Source organism: Tachypleus tridentatus, chromosome 10 (genome assembly GCF_004210375.1).
Source record: "Tachypleus tridentatus isolate NWPU-2018 chromosome 10, ASM421037v1, whole genome shotgun sequence".
Taxonomy (NCBI): Eukaryota; Metazoa; Arthropoda; class Merostomata; order Xiphosura; family Limulidae; genus Tachypleus; species Tachypleus tridentatus.
Window position 1 is genome coordinate 92,472,187 of NC_134834.1, and position 20,668 is coordinate 92,492,854.

Consider the following 20,668-nt stretch of genomic DNA (forward strand, 5'->3'; position numbering starts at 1 on the left):
GATTGGTATTTCAAACTCATGTTTGAAAAATTAACTTATACATATATGGAACTGCAATTAACGTACATTCAGTAAGAGAGCAACGACATTTTGAGAAGGAACAGAATCAATAAGTATGGCGATACGTGATAAATGTAGTGCAAATGTGTTTCTTCTGATCGAAAACCAATTTACAGGTTTTACGTCATATTGCCAGCAGTGTATAGAAAGTTCAAGTTGCTTTTCTCTATAGGAGTCTTTGTGACATATAAACGTAGGAAGACGCACAGCTTTGTGTCTCTATCATGTAGTAATTTTATTGTAGCCACAGAGCTTTGAGTACATTCTGGTAAACAGAGACAGTGGTTTGGTTTGGGGAATACATTAGTATCCAAATATACTATTTCATTTTGTTGTTGCCCAACGTGAAGAGAAAGAAAACTACACACATGAACGTATTTATTATGAGAAAGACCACAGAGCATCGTGAATGTTAAAAGTCAAATAAAAGAAATATTTAGACTATTGTAACTGAACTACCAATAATCAATCAGAAAAGCAGGCCACCGTAAAATAATAAAATGGAAACTGGTTGAAAATCAACTCTCACAGAAAGGGCTTAAACCAGAAAACTTAGAAATAATGAAACACTGAAGTGATACTAAAAATAGCGTTACAAAGTCATTAAAAGTGTTTCATTATCTTGTTAAACTATTTTAATTTGATCAAAATATACCAAAGAAGAACCACTCACATAAAACTACAGATATCTGATGACAATAAACGAAAAATAGTATTGTGGGCCAGGAAGCAGAGACAAATGTGATCTGAGTTCTGGTAGTGTGTTGTTTGGTCATAAGGGAACAGAGAAACAGTTTAATTGAGTTTTTATAGCCTGTAGTTAAGTCACGAGGGTACAAGTCACCAAAGATTTGGTAATCTATATATATTGTTTGGTCACAAGGGAACAGAGAAACAGTTTAATCGAGTTTTTTATAGCCTGTAGTTTAGTCACGAGGGTACACAGGTACAAGTCACCAGAGGTTTGGTAATCTATTGTTTGGTCACAAGGGAACGTAGATAAAAGTCACCTAAATTAAATTAGGGAGACTATTATGGGCCAGAGAACATAGATACAATTCACCTGAGTTATGACAGTGTGTTGTTTGGTCATAAGAAAACAGGTTTTGCCAACACACCAATTCTGAGCAGACGTGCTTATGGAGGACACCTTATGAATCCTGGGATTCAAAATGTCTATAAGAAACTAAGAAAATGGGTGGTCGGGAGAAAGCAATATAATATTCAGGAAGAATAGAGTTGACATTCAGATAGCAATACCTGAATCCTGAATGAAAATCACGTCAAAGCTTTACCAAAAGATCTAGAATAATTATTCATACCAGAAAAACCTGGACAAATCTATAACTTTATTTCAACAAGATGGTGCACTCCACCACATTGCCAAAAAACTAAGAGTTAGACACTAAAAGTCAAGATTACTTAAAGTCTGAACTTAAATCCAGCATCACTTATTGGAACGAGCCAATGTCTGCTCAAGAACTGAAACAGATTATATTAGAAGAATGGCAAAATCTAGCCCAAAGTGTTATTAAAAAAATAATTGACTCTGTACTCAAAACAATTCAAAGTGTTATTACAGAAAGACGAGGTCCCATTATTCTTTCTATAAAAAAATAAACTTTACGAAAGTCTATTCGGCAAATAAATTTTCATAAAATTTATATTTCTTATGGTATTTTGTTTGTAGCTAAAATAACGTCACAATCTATTGTACTTTTTCTTTTTTTATCTCCGTCGGGTATTGTCTTCATTCCTGTGTATATTTGTGTATGTAAACAGTACGACTCAAACACTGTCAATCTTATTGTAACCAAACTTGAACAATGGTTCAGTGTCTTTCCAAAAAACTAAATTATTAAATTTTAGTAAATGTAAGTCGAAGGTCAAGTTCGTATCACAGGTCAAACACATAACTCGAAACGTTTCCATCTGATTTTGATCAAGTTTTATTAAGTGATTGAAAATTGCTTTAGAAGTAATGAGTCAAATTTTGGTGAATGTAGTTCTAATTAAGGTCACAGTGAAGGTCAACCACTTTAGTTATAATGACATCAAACCGCGATTTTCAACAAGGTCAAGAGTCAAGAATAAAGTGAAATAGGAAGAGGTTTTTGACATGAAGACCTCAATTTTGAAGTGAGGGATATTCTAGTGTATATTATAGGTTGGTCACTGCAAAAGTCGAAAACGTTTCAGTGTGCGTGTTGGACTCTTTGACTCCCTTTCCAGTTATTAGTTCAAACTACCTTGAATAACATTTTTTTCTAGCATCGACGGCCTAGCATCGCCAGGTGGTTAAGGCACTCGACTCGTTATCCGAGGGTCTCGGGTTTGAATCCCCGTCACATCAAACACACTCGTCCTTTCAACCGTAGGAGCGTTATAATGTGACGATCAATCCCACTATTCGTTGTTAAAGAGTAGCCAAAGAGTTGGCGGTGGGTGGTGATGAGTAGCTGCCTTTCCTCTAGTCTTACACTGCTAAATTAGGGATGGCGGGCGCAGATAGCCCTCGTGTACCTTTACGCCCTTGTACCTTTGTACCTTCGTGTACATGAAGTATAGTGATCATTTATTTCTAAAAGAGTTAACACTGCTAATTGTAGGACATAATAAACATTCGCCAAGAAGGAAGTCATAAATAACTATCTACTTTACTGTACGTCGGTTGACTACATAGTCAATCGTTTATCAATAACTTTCAGTTGAGCATTTTAACTTTTTTGTTGACAAAATACACATTTTTTTGTTTTTTCAGTTTTAATTCGACTTATGACATTTTGTAAGAACAAAATGTACTAACCTAAGGACTTTTTATATTATTCTTTTGAAACTTTGGAGTCTGGTACCTACAACAAGTGTAAGAGCAACTTAAAATCATTGAGTGTACCTCTTAGTTATGTATTAATTAAAGTTATTTTTATAAGATCCAACAGAAGTCAGAAGATATTGATATTACCATATCGTTGCCCTATCAGCATCTTTTTCATTGTCTTCGTGAGTGGTATTGCATCAACCACATCTGTGAATATGAACGCTCTTTGGGATTGTACAAAAATGCTGGCTATTTTTCGTTATAAAGAGTAATAGAAAACAAAACCTATTGGCTTGCATAAAAAAGGAAAATAGTAACGTGCTATTAGAGACACAAAATAAACGTATGAAAACACCATAATCAATATGTGACAATTCTGTTAGTAATGCATGTGTAATATTCTGTTTGACTTAATAAGTTAAACTTAAAATGTTTGTTTGTTTTTTGTTTTTGAATTTCGCACAAAGCTACTCGAGGGCTATCTGTGCTAGCCGTCCCTACCCACCGCCAACTCTTGGGCTATTCTTTTACCAACGAATAATGGGATTGACCGTCACATTATAACGCCCCCCACGGCTGAAAGGGCGAGCATGTTTGGCACGACGGGGATTCGAACCCGCGACCCTCAGATTACGAGTCGCACGCCTTAACGCGCTGTGCCATGCCGGGCCAACTTAAAATGACCCAAGCAAGATGTAGTGGTAGCGTTAGTTCCTAGACTTTATGTATTACCAGCAAAGGTCCCCACGCCATATATAGCTTTAATTTTGGTGATATCTTTCGTGACGTAGGTCTACTGAATACTGGAATAAAGTTTCTAGAAATTTAATTATACTGACCAACTTCTTCACATTAACCTATTTGCACCAGATGATCTAACTTGTATTGCTAGGTGTCTTGGGCCATGCTCTAAGAATAGCTGACAGCTTCCTAACGATCAGAAATTGAAAAGAGTGAATTAATGGAGTAGAAATAGAGGAACTGAAATGATTGTCAAAACCTGTAAACATGAAACCATGATTAAAGTACTCGACTTTAGAAATGCTGTGAAAATACCAAAGAAACCCTGAAAGTCTCGTGATGATTAGAGATCACGGAAAATTAAAAGTTTCGTCCTGGACAGACAATGAACATACAGCCTCAAGCTGGTCTACTGCACAAATAGTGTGACTGTGATACTTTCATATAGCACTAATTTCTTTTAATAACGGCAATATATTTGCAGAACACCAGAAATTCAACAAGATATTTGCTATAAAATAATTATATATTTTCTGAGTGACTGCGGTCACTTGAATTTAAAAGAGACTGAACACAAATGAGCAATCTTTAAACAAATTCAGTGAAACATATACTTTAATCTTCGGAATGGTTTGATTTGTTTTGAATTTCTCTTAAAGCTATACGACGAGTATTCGAGATATCCGTCCTTAATTTAGCAGTGATGAACTAAAGGAAAGGCAGATTGTCAACACTAACAACCGCCAACCCTTGGGCTACTCATTTACTAACGAATAATGGAATTGACCGACTGAAAGAAGGAGAATGTTCAGTGACAGGGATTCGAATCTACGGCCTTCGAATTATAATTTATGCGCCATAACCACGAGGTCATGCCAGGCCTTGCAGCTTTTGTGGGATAATTAGGTTTGAAGTTGTTCTAATTTTTCTGATGAGTTCGGCCCGACATAGCTAGGTGATTAAATACTTAACTCGTAATCTGAGAGTCGCGGGTTCGAATCCCCGTCATATCAAACATGCTTGCTCTTTCAGCCGTGAGGGCGTTATATTGTGACGATAAATCTGACTATTCGTTGGCAAAATAGTATCCCAATAGTTCGCGGTGGGTAGTGATGACTAGCTGCCTTCCCTCTAGTCTTACAGTGCTAAATTAGGGACGATTAGTGCAGATAGCCCTCGTATAGCTTTGCACGAAATTTCAAAACAAAACAATCAAAACTGATGAGATCGTAAGGAAGGCCAACCCTGTTAATATCCTTTTATTACTTACTTAATTCGTTAATATAAAACTTACTCAGAACAACTAGAGATACTTATTTGACTGACCATTTTCAAAGAAACATAAGAAAGGTTATCTAGAGATTCCAAAAGCGAAGGCCCCCCCCAATGGCTCAGCGGTACGTCCGCGGACTTACAACGCTAAAATTCCTTGTTTCGATACCCGTGGTGGGTGGAGCACAGAGAGCCCATTGTGTAGCTTTGTGCATAATTCAAAACAAGAACAACCAAAAGCAAAAATTCTTTTAAAACTCCTTACACTGACATCAGCGGGCAGAAAACACGTATATGTTTATACGTAATTTAGACGAGAAAATCCCAGTGTTCTGATAATTTCACAACAGATTCCTAAATTACACATAAAAAACTTAGAAGTCCTGGCTTGCGAACAAGATTTCTTAATATCGTATTAGCAACGCTCCTTATTTTCAAACAAGTGAAAGCCACTCTGCTTGGGATAAAACCAGCTAAATGAACTTAAAAAAAATAATCTGTGACTTCAAACAGACACTTTCCAAACATTAATACATTAATAATGTTAATAATAAATACTCTGTTCCTATATGTCTGTGAGTTACAGAACTAAAAGGTGGTCATCCAAAGGATATATAATGTTTACGTGACAACATGCTCGTTGGTTTTCGAATTCATGTGTTGTTTTTCTATTACTATCAGGATTTTATTCGCAAATTGTATTGAATAAATTCGAACAAGTTTGCTAGATTATAGTAGTATGTGTTATGTCATCAGTAGTTAGGAAGCCGAACCTATAACCACTGAATGTGGTGGACACCTGAGGACATGAAGGGAAGCGGAAATCAGAAGGGTGCACCTTTCAGGCCAGGGTTCTCAGTTTCTTTAATCTGGATTTCTGCCATTTAGAATTACTGTTATGCAGAAAGATATTAGTGTGCATCCAGTCTTTGTGTTCTCAGGGACGCTGTTCCTGGAATGATCCATGTTTTACGACTCCCATAATGATTTGTGAGTAATAACTAGTGCTATTTGATAAACGTTTCTATATGTTAGTCTAATGAAGGGCTAGTGATTTACGTTTGCAAAAGTAAACTTAGATGATACACAAAAAATAATAGAAACTCATTGTCAGGTCAAACAAAGCATGAAATGGTAGCTGTTCTTATTTATTTCGCTCAGTTAACACGATAGAAAAATCTATTTTTGAAAAGTTCACACATTTAATTCACTTTGTTTTACAATAAGTCATTAAATGATAAAGAAGTAAAATGTTCAAATAGAAATTAGCCACTTGTAAGTGAAAACCATACATAACTAGACATGAGAATGTAACCAAAGCTACAGAGGTCGTGACACATAGGTCTTAATTTGTATTATTCAAAAGAAAATATCCATATAAATACATCACGAAGTAAGTAATAGTAATACTCAAACTGTAACAAATCTCGATTAAACAAATTATTGATTTTATGTATTAGAACACTTTAATTCGTATAAAATTCACCACGATTACGACAAATTTCATGTTCAACAACCAAAACTATATACAAACAAATGGCCTAAGCATGGGCAACCCAGTATCACCAGTTCTAGCCAATATTTTTTATGACACAAGTTAAAACACAAGCAATTAACACAGCATTACATCCACCACTATACTGGTACAGATATGTAGATGACACGGTTGCGAGATTCAAATCTACAGAACACATACTTAATTTTATTAATCACATTAACTCTATGCATCCCAACATTAACTTCACATGTGAACAGGAAGAAAGCAATCAAATATTATTTCTTAACCTTAAAATTACAAGAACCGAAACACAATTTTAAACAGAAATCCATCGAAAAATCACCCATACTGGATTATACACTCCTTGGGACTCAACACATGAAACAAAACAAAAACTCAACATACTAAGAAACCAAATAAACACAGCCATAAAACTATGCTCACCAGATAAAATTAACGACGAATTAGACAAAATAAAACAATACTTCATCAACATCAATAAGTTTCTTCCACAAACCATAGAAAACATTATACGCACACACCTAAACAAAAAGCAAAATCAACCAACAAAAGTAAATATATCCCCCGATTTGAAAATCACGAAACCATATACTGCTGCACACCATACAGGGTGGCCCGTAAGTCCCTACCCATCCATATGTTATTATGTTATATTAAATTACGCATTATTATAAATTTGTTGTTTTTTTTTCAGAGAAATATGGCCGATGTAAGCCCATTTACATTTGAATAGCGTATTGTGACAAGTACGTGGGTACATTAGCGCAGCGAGAATAAGGGACAGCACACAGATACACTGGATACATAAGATATATGGATGGGCAGGGACTTACGGGCCACCCTGTATATTCCTGACATCAGCAGAAAAATAACCAACATTTGGCAAAAACTAGTAACAAAATATGACATTCCAGTTAATACCAAATTTATTCAAAAACCAGTCACAAACCTATGGTCTATACTGTGCAAAAACTACACTGACAAACACAACACCAACATTATTTATAAAATACAATGTGATAACTGCCACGACTTCTATATTAGAGAAACAAGTAGAAAAATGGAAACCAGATTCAAACAACATAAAAAGTCACCTTCACACGTTTTCGAACACTGCAAGTCAAATAAACACAACATAACCATAGAAAACACTCAAATACTAAATAAAGAAACAAACATCAACAAACGCAAAATTAAAGAAGCTTTACTTATACAACAACTCAAACCCAAAATAAACCAATAGAAAGTAACACCTTTATACCTATATTAATAAATATATCAAACATCTAAGCACGTCCTCTACATTCTTACACTCAATTACACAACCGCCTTCAAACATGCGGTCAGCTATCGGTCAGTTACCTCTTTCTTTCTTTGTAAACCTGATGATGACCGAAGAAGGTCGAAACGTTGTTTGCTCCTCTATTAGTGCTTTCTCTATCATACCAGACGTTTTTTTTTAAATATATAATTAGAACACTTTGTTTGTTCTTACAGATAATGAAGAACTGAACACACCATTGTGTAGAACAGTATGTTCATCTCAAGGATACTTTCAATGTCGAAGGAGGTACAAATGTTCAAACTACGGGTTATTTTACTCTCACCCTTCATAGGTAGACCAAGATACGTGCATGAGAAGACTCAAGATGCGATGACTTATGTAAATAAATATGACAGACCCGATCTTTCTAGCTTCAATCCAAAATGCTAAGATATCCACGTTGAACCTTATCAAAATCAAAATCAAACAGAGAAACATGGCATCATTGCCAAGGTGTTTAAAATGATGATCTGATGATCACTATGAAGAAGAGTGGCCTCTTTGAGGAGACAAGATACAACTTGTACATCAATGAGTGGCAAAAACATGACATTATTCATGCCCACATCTTAGTATTGTTGAGAAAAAAAGATTTATGGAAGTGATAATGACATATTTACCAGAGCTGAGCTACCTGACCCTCAGAAAACTCTTGCTTATTTGATGTCTGTCAAACATAAAGGGAAACTTGCTATCTTCGTGACATTCTTGTAGATGATCAAGACCTTAATAAAAGCCTTGACAGAAGCTCTTTTGCATCATTTTCATGGACTATGGCAGAAATACAAGGAAGACATGAGTGAGAACATCCTTTACATCGCTCAGAGAGAAACTCCCAATCTCGATTTGAGCTTTTCTTATATCATTTTTAACCAGGTCCTCATCCTCATTGAAAACACAATTATTTCCATCAGTGTGAAAGACCTCAAATCTATGGGACTACCCTCACCCTCCAGGAACAGCAAGCGTAACCCATGCCCTTGCCCAAGAAGTTCTACATGCAATTTCCAATGATGTTTTGGAACTTATTGACTTTATTGAGGAAAATGCGCCAAAGCTGCTGATAGATAGAAGATCCAGAGTCTGAATGGAAACAGGCTTTTCGTTTATGCACCTGGTCGCACTGGGAAGACATTTGTTTTCAACCTGTTCCTGGCTAAGGTCCGTCAGAGGAGAAACAATAGCTCTAGCTTTAACATCATCATGGATTTCAGACACTCTTCTTATTGGAATTATATAACAAAACATATGCTTCACGTGCGTCACATGGATGATTTATTTGTTCGTGGTAGCACAATTTGGAACTTATCACCCCTTGTGATACATTTTAGAAATATCTACTTCTTATAAATACATTTCGAAACTAACTGCCCTTTAGCGCTAACCTAAGGAACTATGATACTTTCCACCAGGGAGCATCCTTTGATCTCCCTCCCCCTTTATGCCATCAGGCGTCGTCATTCTTTGGTCAGAAGTTAGACATTCTAACTGCTGACGTCACAAAAATGATGAACAAGATTCATGAATGAAGAATATTCAGAGAATGTCTAAGTGCTAACTGTTTGTAAGTTGTTAGGATATAATGTTATCACTGTTTAGGCTTAAAGGAAAGATTATTTTTTAACAATAATTTTAATCGTACGTACGCAATAGGTACCACCTTCTTGTATTCGGGTATTGGTAACTTAGAATTAAGCACAAACTGTTTATGACTCTCATTGCTATAAAATTAGTTTCCCACCGAAGAAGAGAGGCGCACCTTTTAAAAGCGTTCAGATTATAAGATGTTTATCATTTTATATTAAAACATAATATTGTGTCTCTTTTACTTCATCAAAAATTGGATTAATATTCTACGTCGCAAATTTTCTTTTCAATTTCACCTCTTTTGAAAAAGAAACTTTTCGCATATATATATATATATATATTGAATACTGAAGGCAGATAAAAACATGATTGAAGTACGACATTAGTAAAGGCACTGTTCACGAGTGTTTAAAAATATTATTGAAGTGTGTCTTTAAGTAATAAACTGTAATTTTGTTTAATTGCCATCAAAATATGACAGTGGCTGGAAAAAATAATTTTAACATTAGTTAACGTTTAAAAGGTTGAGTTCAATATTATCGAAGCCTATAAAATTGTAAATATGATTGTGTGTCTGTTTTAATTTCGCGCAAAGCTACTAAAGGGCTATCTGCGCTAGCCGTCCCTAATTTAACAGTGTAAGACTAGAGGGAAGGCAGCTAGTCATTACTACCCACCGTCAACTGTTGGGCTACTCTTTCACCAACGAATAGTGGGATTGATCGTCACATTATAACGCCCCAACGACCGAAAGGGCGAGCATGTTTGGTGCAACGCGGATTTGAACCCGCGACACTCAGACTACTAGTCGAACACCTTAACCCACCTGTTTATGCCGGGCCATAATAATATGAAATCAGTGGTGCACCTATGTTTTTTCACTCGCGGGGTAGCAACAGATTAAAAAATTAAAATCTATCTAAATTTTTATTAAAACGGTCATTAAAAACACATCAAATCAAAAGTTACAGAGTTTAGAGAAGTTTTATATTTTATGAAATGATGCAATGCGTTTATTATATATAAAAGCTGAAAAATAACATTTTATCAAGATGCCTGGATTTTTTCAGGGGGCCGGGTCCCCTTAAAGCTACACGTCTGATTGAAATCGTAAAAGAAAGTGCTTTAAATCTCTGAAGGCTTAAGATGGTCAATTTTTAAATGTTAAAAAGATAGCGCCATCCCTCTAGTCTTACATCGCTAAATCAGGGACAGCTAGTTCAGGCAGCCCTCGTGTAGCTGTGCTCCTGAAATTCAAAACAAAACAAACATACCAAGGTCAACATATGCTCGATCAAGATTGACTTCATTTGGCGTTGTAGCATTTAATAGTACTATGAGTAAGCTTCTTTAATGTCCCTGCTCCGGTTAGACGTAAAATTTGTCTCCATATCCATCAGTTTGATGTCTACAAGAGTGTCCATCAATGTCAAAGTGTTTTGCGACCAGAAGTTCTTTGTTTGTTTTGATTTTTGATTTGTGGTTACTAAAACGTTCTCCTATAGTTGTTTCGATTTGACGAAAGCCACGTCACAGTAAAACCTGTGTTATCCTGCATCATCGCAAAATTTCAATGTTTCCAACTGCACATATTCATTGTTGGTTAATGGCGCCCATGCAGCTCTATTTACGTTTCTTTCCCTGGATACCTGCAGTTGTTAGTCACCTGTGCTGTAATTCACATTTAAAATACTTCGAAAATGTTTTTATAAAGTTTAAGGTTCTGTACAGTATTTATTGTTATTTAAGACTATTATATGTGACGTTAAAATACTGTACTTTAAGAACATAAACAAGGTGTAAAAACATTCTCCAGTCTTCGTAACCAAAATTTTCGCCCATGCCGTGCTGTCCGGATCCAGCAGGTTCCCAACAACAACGCTTTTACTGTATTATCGAAGTTATAGCATAGTGAATTAAGACTTTACTGAGAGTTAGAAATGAGTAATGTTAACATTACATTTTGTAGCTATCACCGCTAAAATGGCTCACATTGGCATTTACCGCATTCTTATTGTGTTAGATTCAACAGCAAAACTAACGAGTACCGTATTTCAACTACAGCAAGCAAGGACATACTATTACGTTTCTTTATCTTTAGAGTTCAGTATTTTTGTTTTGTAGACGACCACTGCTTTATGACGGTTTTCTCTGCAGATTTAATCCTCCTATTACTCATAAACTAGCTTCTATCTCTTATGACGTCTGGAGAGATTGTCTGACAAGATTCAAGGTATTGGTAAACGAAGCCGTTTACACGACCTGTATTATTGGTTTTCCTCGCACTTTCTCCGTATCGTGTTACCAGTAATGTGAGTAAACTGACATTTCGTGAACTTATAAGCTTTCTACATATTTCACTAACAGTTAACTCTAACAATACGTTGATTGATTGATTTTTTGAAATTACGCACAAAGCTACACAATGAACTATCTGTGCTTTACCCACCACAGGTATCAAAACCAGGTTTTTAGCAGTGTGAGTCCCCAGACATGCCGCTGTGCCACTGGGGCGACGCTCTAACAATAGAACAGGGTTCCATATATAGTTGTCCAACCGTTGTTTGCTTATTTCCATGAACGTTTTGAACTTAACAAAATAATTAGTACAAAGTTCTATTTCTAGTTTATTAAATCTCTTAAAATCACATTAACATAATAGGTAAAACTACATTTTTATGTGGTTCTTGAGTCCTTTTTAATTCACCATATACTTTAAATGGCAATGAATTTGGGTGTCTGAATAATATTGTAACATTGTGCCTAGTTTATTACTCGGTATTATACAATGGACCAACTGTTTGACGATTATTTTACTGATTTCCTTTCATCAAAGGTAGACTTTAAAATATAACACGCACTTAGAAGGCTAATAGGTTTCTCTGCTGTGAATTACAGTTCTATTCAGGGATCACCTGCACAGCTCGGGACAACTGACCCTAACTTACTGTAACTGGTTGAAGTAACTCATGATGATGAATCTTGAACAGATGAAACTTCAGTCATCATGAGCATTAAGCTTCTACGTCATATATTATATTTTCAGTTTTACCTTTGATGAAATGAATGTGTAATATAATCAGGTAAAGTTAGAGTTTTTAAGTTTAAAATCACCTATATGTTCTGTTTATTAACTGTCTCTTTTCGACGCACGTTTGGTAAGAAGATTATTACGTTCGCTGAGGTTTGGTAAAACAAAACTAAGTAAGTACGACGTTGCACTCGAGTTATTGCGAACTCTAAAAACACTGAAAATTATTAGTGCAGAGTAAAGAATTTTATTGTAATTAACTGTACTGTATGTGTAAACAAAAAGTTGTTTATAACTCTCAATAAACATGGAACCAAAGAAGTTCTCTCTCCTCGGAACCTTGCGCGAAGAAGCAGCAACCTTTGACATTGGAATATTCAACTTAATAATGCTATTGGAAACAAACATCACAGAAAATACAACAGTCAAGTAATGAGACAGGTCAGAACATTTTATATTTATCTTTACAATATCCATATATATATATATATATATGTAATATGTCTTAATATAGTAGAGAAATAATATGTTTTCGGATGTTCGATGAAAAGTTACTCAAAACTTCCAGCCTGATGAGCTACAGGAAAATCATCTTGTCAACAATACCCACCGACAGCTTTCGTATGGCCGAATAGTGGGATTTGACTGTCGCCCTTATACGCATGCACAGATGCAAAATGCGAAGCCCGATTTTGCTTTTGGCGATAATAGGACGCGAACACATAGTCCACGCTGCCCACTAGGCCACGATCAGCTTTCTCTTTCAAATGAAGTTTATTTTGTAGATTTACAAATGTTAACAAATACTCACTGTTAAAATGACCCGACTTAAACGAAAACTGTTCTTACATTTTTTTTACGCTTACATGTTTAAATGTAAGTAATAGCATGGTGAACTTTACCGAGAGTTAGAAACGGACATGTGATCATTTTATCTTTGTTATTTGAAAAAATAAAATGGTCACATGTCTAATTATAATAGACATGAGAAACGGGTGTTCTGTGGTTATTATTTAGCAGGCAAAATCAAAAACACTAAAAAAATTAAAATACACTGTCATATTGGTATTTATATGCAAAAAGTAGAAACATACATCTGGTTAAAGGAGTTAACTTTGTAAATTGACATATATCAAATGATTTAGCTCACAAAACAACACAAAAATATTCATGTAATGTTTTACAACTAACATCAGTGACTTGATGAAATGATAAACGTTCTCTAACCCTTCGTATCTTAAAGAAGATGACGTAAAACTTCTAGTAATACGAGAAACAGAAATACCACTAGCCTTTGATTTGCAATTGTAATTATTTTGGAGCTGAAGACTCAGTCAACTGTTGACCAATCAAAGTCAAGTTAGATTTCAAACGTTCAGAGCTTTATGACGTAGTGTTTTATCACCAGTAGCACAGCATAAAAAAAACAAAACTGAATGAGTTGTTCTGGTGATGGCGATAAATTTGGGAAGAATCCATTATAGCGGACCTTAAAGATTTGTAATATAACCATAAAAGTAATAAAGTGTGGACAGTTCAACATCCTCTCCATGTGGCGCTATCTTGTGAGCATAACAGTAAGACTGTAGGGGTCTCTAATTCTTAATATTTGTGTTTAGATAATGGTTCATAAAAATCTTGTGAGGTTACGTTTTCGTGATGCTTTTCTATTTAACCAACTAGCTAAAGATGTTATATTGAATGTCTACATCTCTTAGTGAAAACTAACGTTCCTTGTTTGTTCTCTATCTTGGTACTTTTTAGAAACTATAAACAACCGATGACAATAAAACATGAATATAAAAATATGTAAAAAAATCATCAGTCAGTAAGCAAACCCTGAAGACTGATATAGTTATTGGCTTGTGATGGAAGATTTATTAAAGTAATGCATATATTACACAAGCTTTTTATTAAAAACCTAGATGTGTCCTTTAGCAAGAACTAAAATGGGCCAATCAAGAGGATCATATCAAAACGTGTTATATAAGTAGTAAGTTTATGGATTTGCAAGCTAAAATTCAGTTTCGGTTCCTCGCGTTGTACTAAGTGTCGATAGCACATTGTGTAGCTTTGCACTAAGAAAACAACAGAAAGAACGTTTTTATGTATGTACATTTCAAGAACATGGGAAGTCGTCTGTTGTCAGTTCGCTCTTCATTTGCATTTTCTTTATGTTTTGTTAACTTTTGTTACGTGTGCCGTGTTTCTGACAAACATATAACCACAGACTAACGATTTAAAATAAACTGTTCACATGTCAAAGCAAGTTTAATACAAAACATTCTATTAGTAGTATTAGGCTTAGTAACGTAATAATGCAATATAAAAACGACGTTACCATCACATGAAGCTGCGGACAAACAATGTTTTCGCCTGATTATCATAATGGATAAATGAAGTAAAAATAACAGTATATAATAAAACTACTATAGCAACTAATGTTGCTTTATGCTTGAATAAATTAAACTACAAAATTATCTTCAACAGGAAGAGAAGACATGTTATTATCACGTCTATGAAACACCGTGTTTTTCAGTTGTTTTAGCTTTTACCGAATGCTATCGCATAAAAGAAACTATGTAGTGTTCCCTGTTGTATGAAGGTAAGTGTATAGGAAACTGATTGAAGGAAATATTAGTAACATGCCTACATTAATTTACTTTTCACACAAGTGTACGGGAAAATTCTTAACACGTACATTTATATATCAAAGACAATTTGGACGTGAAACTTACTGAGAAGTTATGAGTTGTCTCTCAAATGTATTCTAATTGAATTAAAGGTCACTGTACAGTTTAAGTAATTTCCATACATAAAATACAAGTGAATTGTGGTTCTTGTTGTTATTTTGAATTAAGCATAAAGCTACACAATGGGCTATCTGTGCTCTGCCCACTACGGGTATCGAAACTTGGATTTTAGCGTTGTAAGTCTGCAGACATATCGCTGAGCCACTGGAGGACGTGAATTGCGGAACTGATAAAATGGGTTTAACTAATCTATCACATATTATTAAATGTTGATATTGTCTAAAAATCCTTTGGAAATAATTTAATCAAAACTGAAACTGTGGAACTTTCACAAATAGTTTAAGTTATCAAACACAAAATAATAATTATTGTTACTGATTTTCCCATATTTATTTATTGCTAACTTCACAATATTTCAGATGTTATATGGTTTGTTATGCTTTTTATTTCTGCATTGTGTAAGATGTCTTATTGCTGAGTCAAGACCGCGTGCAGAATGTTTGGAAGTGTGGTCCTAGTTTGAGAGACCAAAATCCAGTTCATACTGTGTAAAGCATAATCGATAACAAATTTGTGGAACTTTCACAAATAGTTTAAGTTATCAAACACAAAATAATAATTATTGTTACTGATTTTCCCATATTTATTTATTGCTAACTTCACAATATTTCAGATGTTATATGGTTTGTTATGCTTTTTTTTTCTGCATTGTGTAAGATGTCTTATTGCTGAGTCAAGACCGCGTGCAGAATGTTTGGAAGTGTGGTCCTAGTTTGAGAGACCAAAATCCAGTTCATACTGTGTAAAGCATAATCGATAACAAATGCTAACGTTTCATCAGAAGAATGTGGAATATAAATATATATATATATGTATATATGAAACGTTAAGTATTATATGTGTTATAACTATATAAACATTTTTTCTACATCAAAAATAAAGAGGGTTCCGCTGATCCCCCTTGACCGCCATCTGTGTATACGCCTGAAAGTTTCAGTGTGTACGTTGAAACTTGAAACTCCATAGTTACCTCAGGCTCTGCTTTCTGTGATTATTTCCACTCATTTGTGTCACGCACTTTATACCAATTATTTGGCCATATAATATAAAGGGATTGGTTTGGTTTGGTTTGGTTTGAATTTCGCGCAAAGCTACACGAGAGCAATCTGCGCAAGCCATCCATAATTCAGTAGTGTAAGACTACAGGAAGGCAGCTAGTCATCACCACCCACCACCAACTCTTGGACTACTCTTTTACCAAAGAATAGTGAGCTTGATCGTCACATTATAACGCCCCGACGGCTGAAAGGGCGAGCATGTTTGGTGTGACGGGGATTCGAACCCGCGACCCTCGGATTGCGAGTCGAACGCCTAAACAACCTGGCCACGTCAGGCCAATATCAAGGGAACGTGAGACTATTTTCCTACATTATAAAGTTACAGTCCACGAGTCATGTGTTTGTGTTTTCTTATAGCAAAGCTACATCTGGCTATCTGCTGAGCCAACCGAGGGGAATCGAACCCCTGATTTTAGCTTTGTAAATCCGTAGACATACAGCTGTACTAGCGGGGGCCTAGCCACTTGTAAAATAGTACTTAAAGACCCATTACTAATCTTTTGATTGAAACACTTATTTCTGTGTTGTTCAGCTTTAAATGGTTAAAATTCATGGTATTCTATATGAAACGTGATACTATAAGATATGGAATAATGTGTTATGACTTATATCACTTAATAATAGTCTTATTAATTCCAGTATTACAGCATTAATACGATTGCCTCCCTCCAATTCTTTCTGTATGTTAGAAGAAGGAACATATTATATTAATGATTCATTCTACAGTCCAGCCTTTCAAGTCACTAAAAAGACGTATCCATCCATAACTGTGCCAATTCAAAAGAACACGGAAGGGTAAACATTACTTTGGAAAATAAACTCCATCATGTTTTTATTATTAAAAATAAATATATTATGTGAAAGAACAATACACTCATCTATAGAAACAAGAGATAGATTCTTAATAGTTTAAGTCAAGTATATTCTTAATACTGTAAGTCAGTAAATTGTTAATACTCTAACTCAAGTATATTATTAGTACTCTTAAGTCAAGTATATTATTAGTACTCTAACTCAACTATATTATTAATACTCTTAAGTCAAGTATATTATTAGTACTCTAACTGAAGTATATTATTAGTACTCTAACTCAAGTATATTATTAGTACTCTAACTCAAGTATATTATTAATACTCTAAGTCAGTAAATTGTTAATACTCTAACTCAAGTATATTATTAGTACTCTTAAGTCAAGTATATTATTAGTACTCTAACTCAACTATATTATTAATACTCTTAAGTCAAGTATATTATTAGTACTCTAACTGAAGTATATTATTAATACTCTTAAGTCAAGTATATTATTAATACCCTAACTCAAGTATATTATTAATACCCTAACTCAAGTATATTATTAATACTCTAACTCAAGTATATTATTAATACTCTAACTCAAGTATATTATTAATACTCTTAAGTCAAGTATATTATTAATACCCTAACTCAAGTATATTATTAATACTCTAACTCAAGTATATTATTAGTACTCTAACTCAAGTATATTATTAATACTCTTAAATCAAGTATATTATTAATAGTCTAACTCAAGTATATTATTAATACTCTTAAATCAAGTATATTCTTAATACCCTAACTCAAGTATATTATTAATACCCTAACTCAAGTATATTATTAGTACTCTAACTCAAGTATATTATTAATACTCTTAAGTCAAGTATATTATTAGTACTCTAACTCACGTATATTATTAATACTCTTAAGTCAAGTATATTATTAATACTCTTAAGTCAAGTATATTATTAATACTCTTAAGTCAAGTATATTATTAGTACTCTAACTCAAGTATATTATTAATACTCTTAAGTCAAGTATATTATTAGTACTCTAACTCAAGTATATTATTAATACTCTTAACTCAAGTATATTATTAGTACTCTAACTCAAGTATATTATTAATACTCTTAACTCAAGCATATTATTGGTACTCTAACTCAAGTATATTATTAATACTCTTAAGTCAAGTATATTATTGGTACTCTAACTCAAGTATATTATTAATACTCTTAACTCAAGTATATTATTAGTACTCTAACTCAAGTATATTATTAATACTCTTAAGTCAAGTATATTATTAGTACTCTAACTCAAGTATATTATTAGTACTCTAACTCAGGTATATTATTAATACTCTTAAGTCAAGTATATTCTTAATACCCTAACTCAAGTATATTATTAATACTCTTAAGTCAAGTATATTATTAGTACTCTAACTCAAGTATATTATTAATACTCTTAAGTCAAGTATATTATTAATACTCTTAAGTCAAGTATATTATTAGTACTCTAACTCAAGTATATTATTAATACTCTTAAGTCAAGTATATTATTAGTACTCTAACTCAAGTATATTATTAATACTCTTAAGTCAAGTATATTATTAGTACTCTAACTCAAGTATATTATTAATACTCTTAAGTCAAGTATATTCTTAATACCCTAACTCAAGTATATTATTAATACTCTTAAGTCAAGTATATTCTTAATACCCTAATTCAAGTATATTATTAATACTCTAACTCAAGAATATTATTAGTACTCTAACTCAAGTATATTATTAATACTCTTAAGTCAAGTATATTATTAATACTCTAACTCAAGTATATTATTAGTACTCTTAAGCCAAGTATATTCATAATACCCTAACTCAAGTATATTATTAATACCCTAACTCAAGTATATTATTAATACCCTAACTCAAGTATATTATTAATACTCTAACTCAAGTATATTATTAGTACTCTAACTCAAGTATATTATTAATACTCTAACTCAAGTATATTATTAATACTCTTAAGTCAAGTATATTATTAATACCCTAACTCAAGTATATTATTAATACTCTAACTCAAGTATATTATTAGTACTCTAACTCAAGTATATTATTAATACTCTTAAATCAAGTATATTATTAATGGTCTAACTCAAGTATATTATTAATACTCTTAAATCAAGTATATTCTTAATGCCTAACTCAAGTATATTATTAATACCCTAACTCAAGTATATTATTAGTACTCTAACTCAAGTATATTATTAATACTCTTAAGTCAAGTATATTATTAAAACTCTTAAGTCAAGTATATTATTAATACTCTTAAGTCAAGTATATTATTAGTACTCTAACTCAAATATATTATTAATACTCTTAAGTCAAGTATATTATTAGTACTCTAACTCAAGTATATTATTAATACTCTTAACTCAAGTATATTATTAGTACTCTAACTCAAGTATATTATTAATACTCTTAACTCAAGCATATTATTAGTACTCTAACTCAAGTATATTATTAATACTCTTAAGTCAAGTATATTATTAGTACTCTAACTCAAGTATATTATTAATACTCTTAACTCAAGTATATTATTAGTACTCTAACTCAAGTATATTATTAATACTCTTAAGTCAAGTATATTATTAGTACTCTAACTCAAGTATATTATTAATACTCTAACTCAAGTATATTATTAGTACTCTAACTCAAGTATATTATTAATACTCTTAAATCAAGTATATTATTAATAGTCTAACTCAAGTATATTATTAATACTCTTAAATCAAGTATATTCTTAATACCCTAACTCAAGTATATTATTAATACCCTAACTCAAGTATATTATTAGTACTCTAACTCAAGTATATTATTAATACTCTTAAGTCAAGTATATTATTAGTACTCTAACTCACGTATATTATTAATACTCTTAAGTCAAGTATATTATTAAAACTCTTAAGTCAAGTATATTATTAATACTCTTAAGTCAAGTATATTATTAGTACTCTAACTCAAATATATTATTAATACTCTTAAGTCAAGTATATTATTAGTACTCTAACTCAAGTATATTATTAATACTCTTAACTCAAGTATATTATTAGTACTCTAACTCAAGTATATTATTAATACTCTTAACTCAAGCATATTATTAGTACTCTAACTCAAGTATATTATTAATACTCTTAAGTCAAGTATATTATTAGTACTCTAACTCAAGTATATTATTAATACTCTTAACTCAAGTATATTATTAGTACTCTAACTCAAGTATATTATTAATACTCTTAAGTCAAGTATATTATTAGTACTCTAACTCAAGTATATTATTAGTACTCTAACTCAAGTATATTATTAATACTCTTAAGTCAAGTATATTCTTAATACCCTAACTCAAGTATATTATTAATACTCTTAAGTCAAGTATATTATTAGTACTCTAACTCAAGTATATTATTAATACTCTTAAGTCAAGTATATTATTAATACTCTTAAGTCAAGTATATTATTAGTACTCTAACTCAAGTATATTATTAATACTCTTAAGTCAAGTATATTATTAGTACTCTAACTCAAGTATATTATTAATACTCTTAAGTCAAGTATATTCTTAATACCCTAACTCAAGTATATTATTAATACTCTTAAG

At 32.9% G+C, this 20,668-nt stretch overlaps 1 pseudogene across 1 annotated transcript in view; it reads right to left on the minus strand.

Annotated features, from left to right (window-relative positions):
- The window catches only part of LOC143229866 (rho GTPase-activating protein 100F-like), a 128,332-nt pseudogene that overhangs the window by 105,347 nt on the left and 2,317 nt on the right, over window positions 1-20,668 (minus strand). The gene's annotated exons all lie outside the window — the stretch shown is intronic.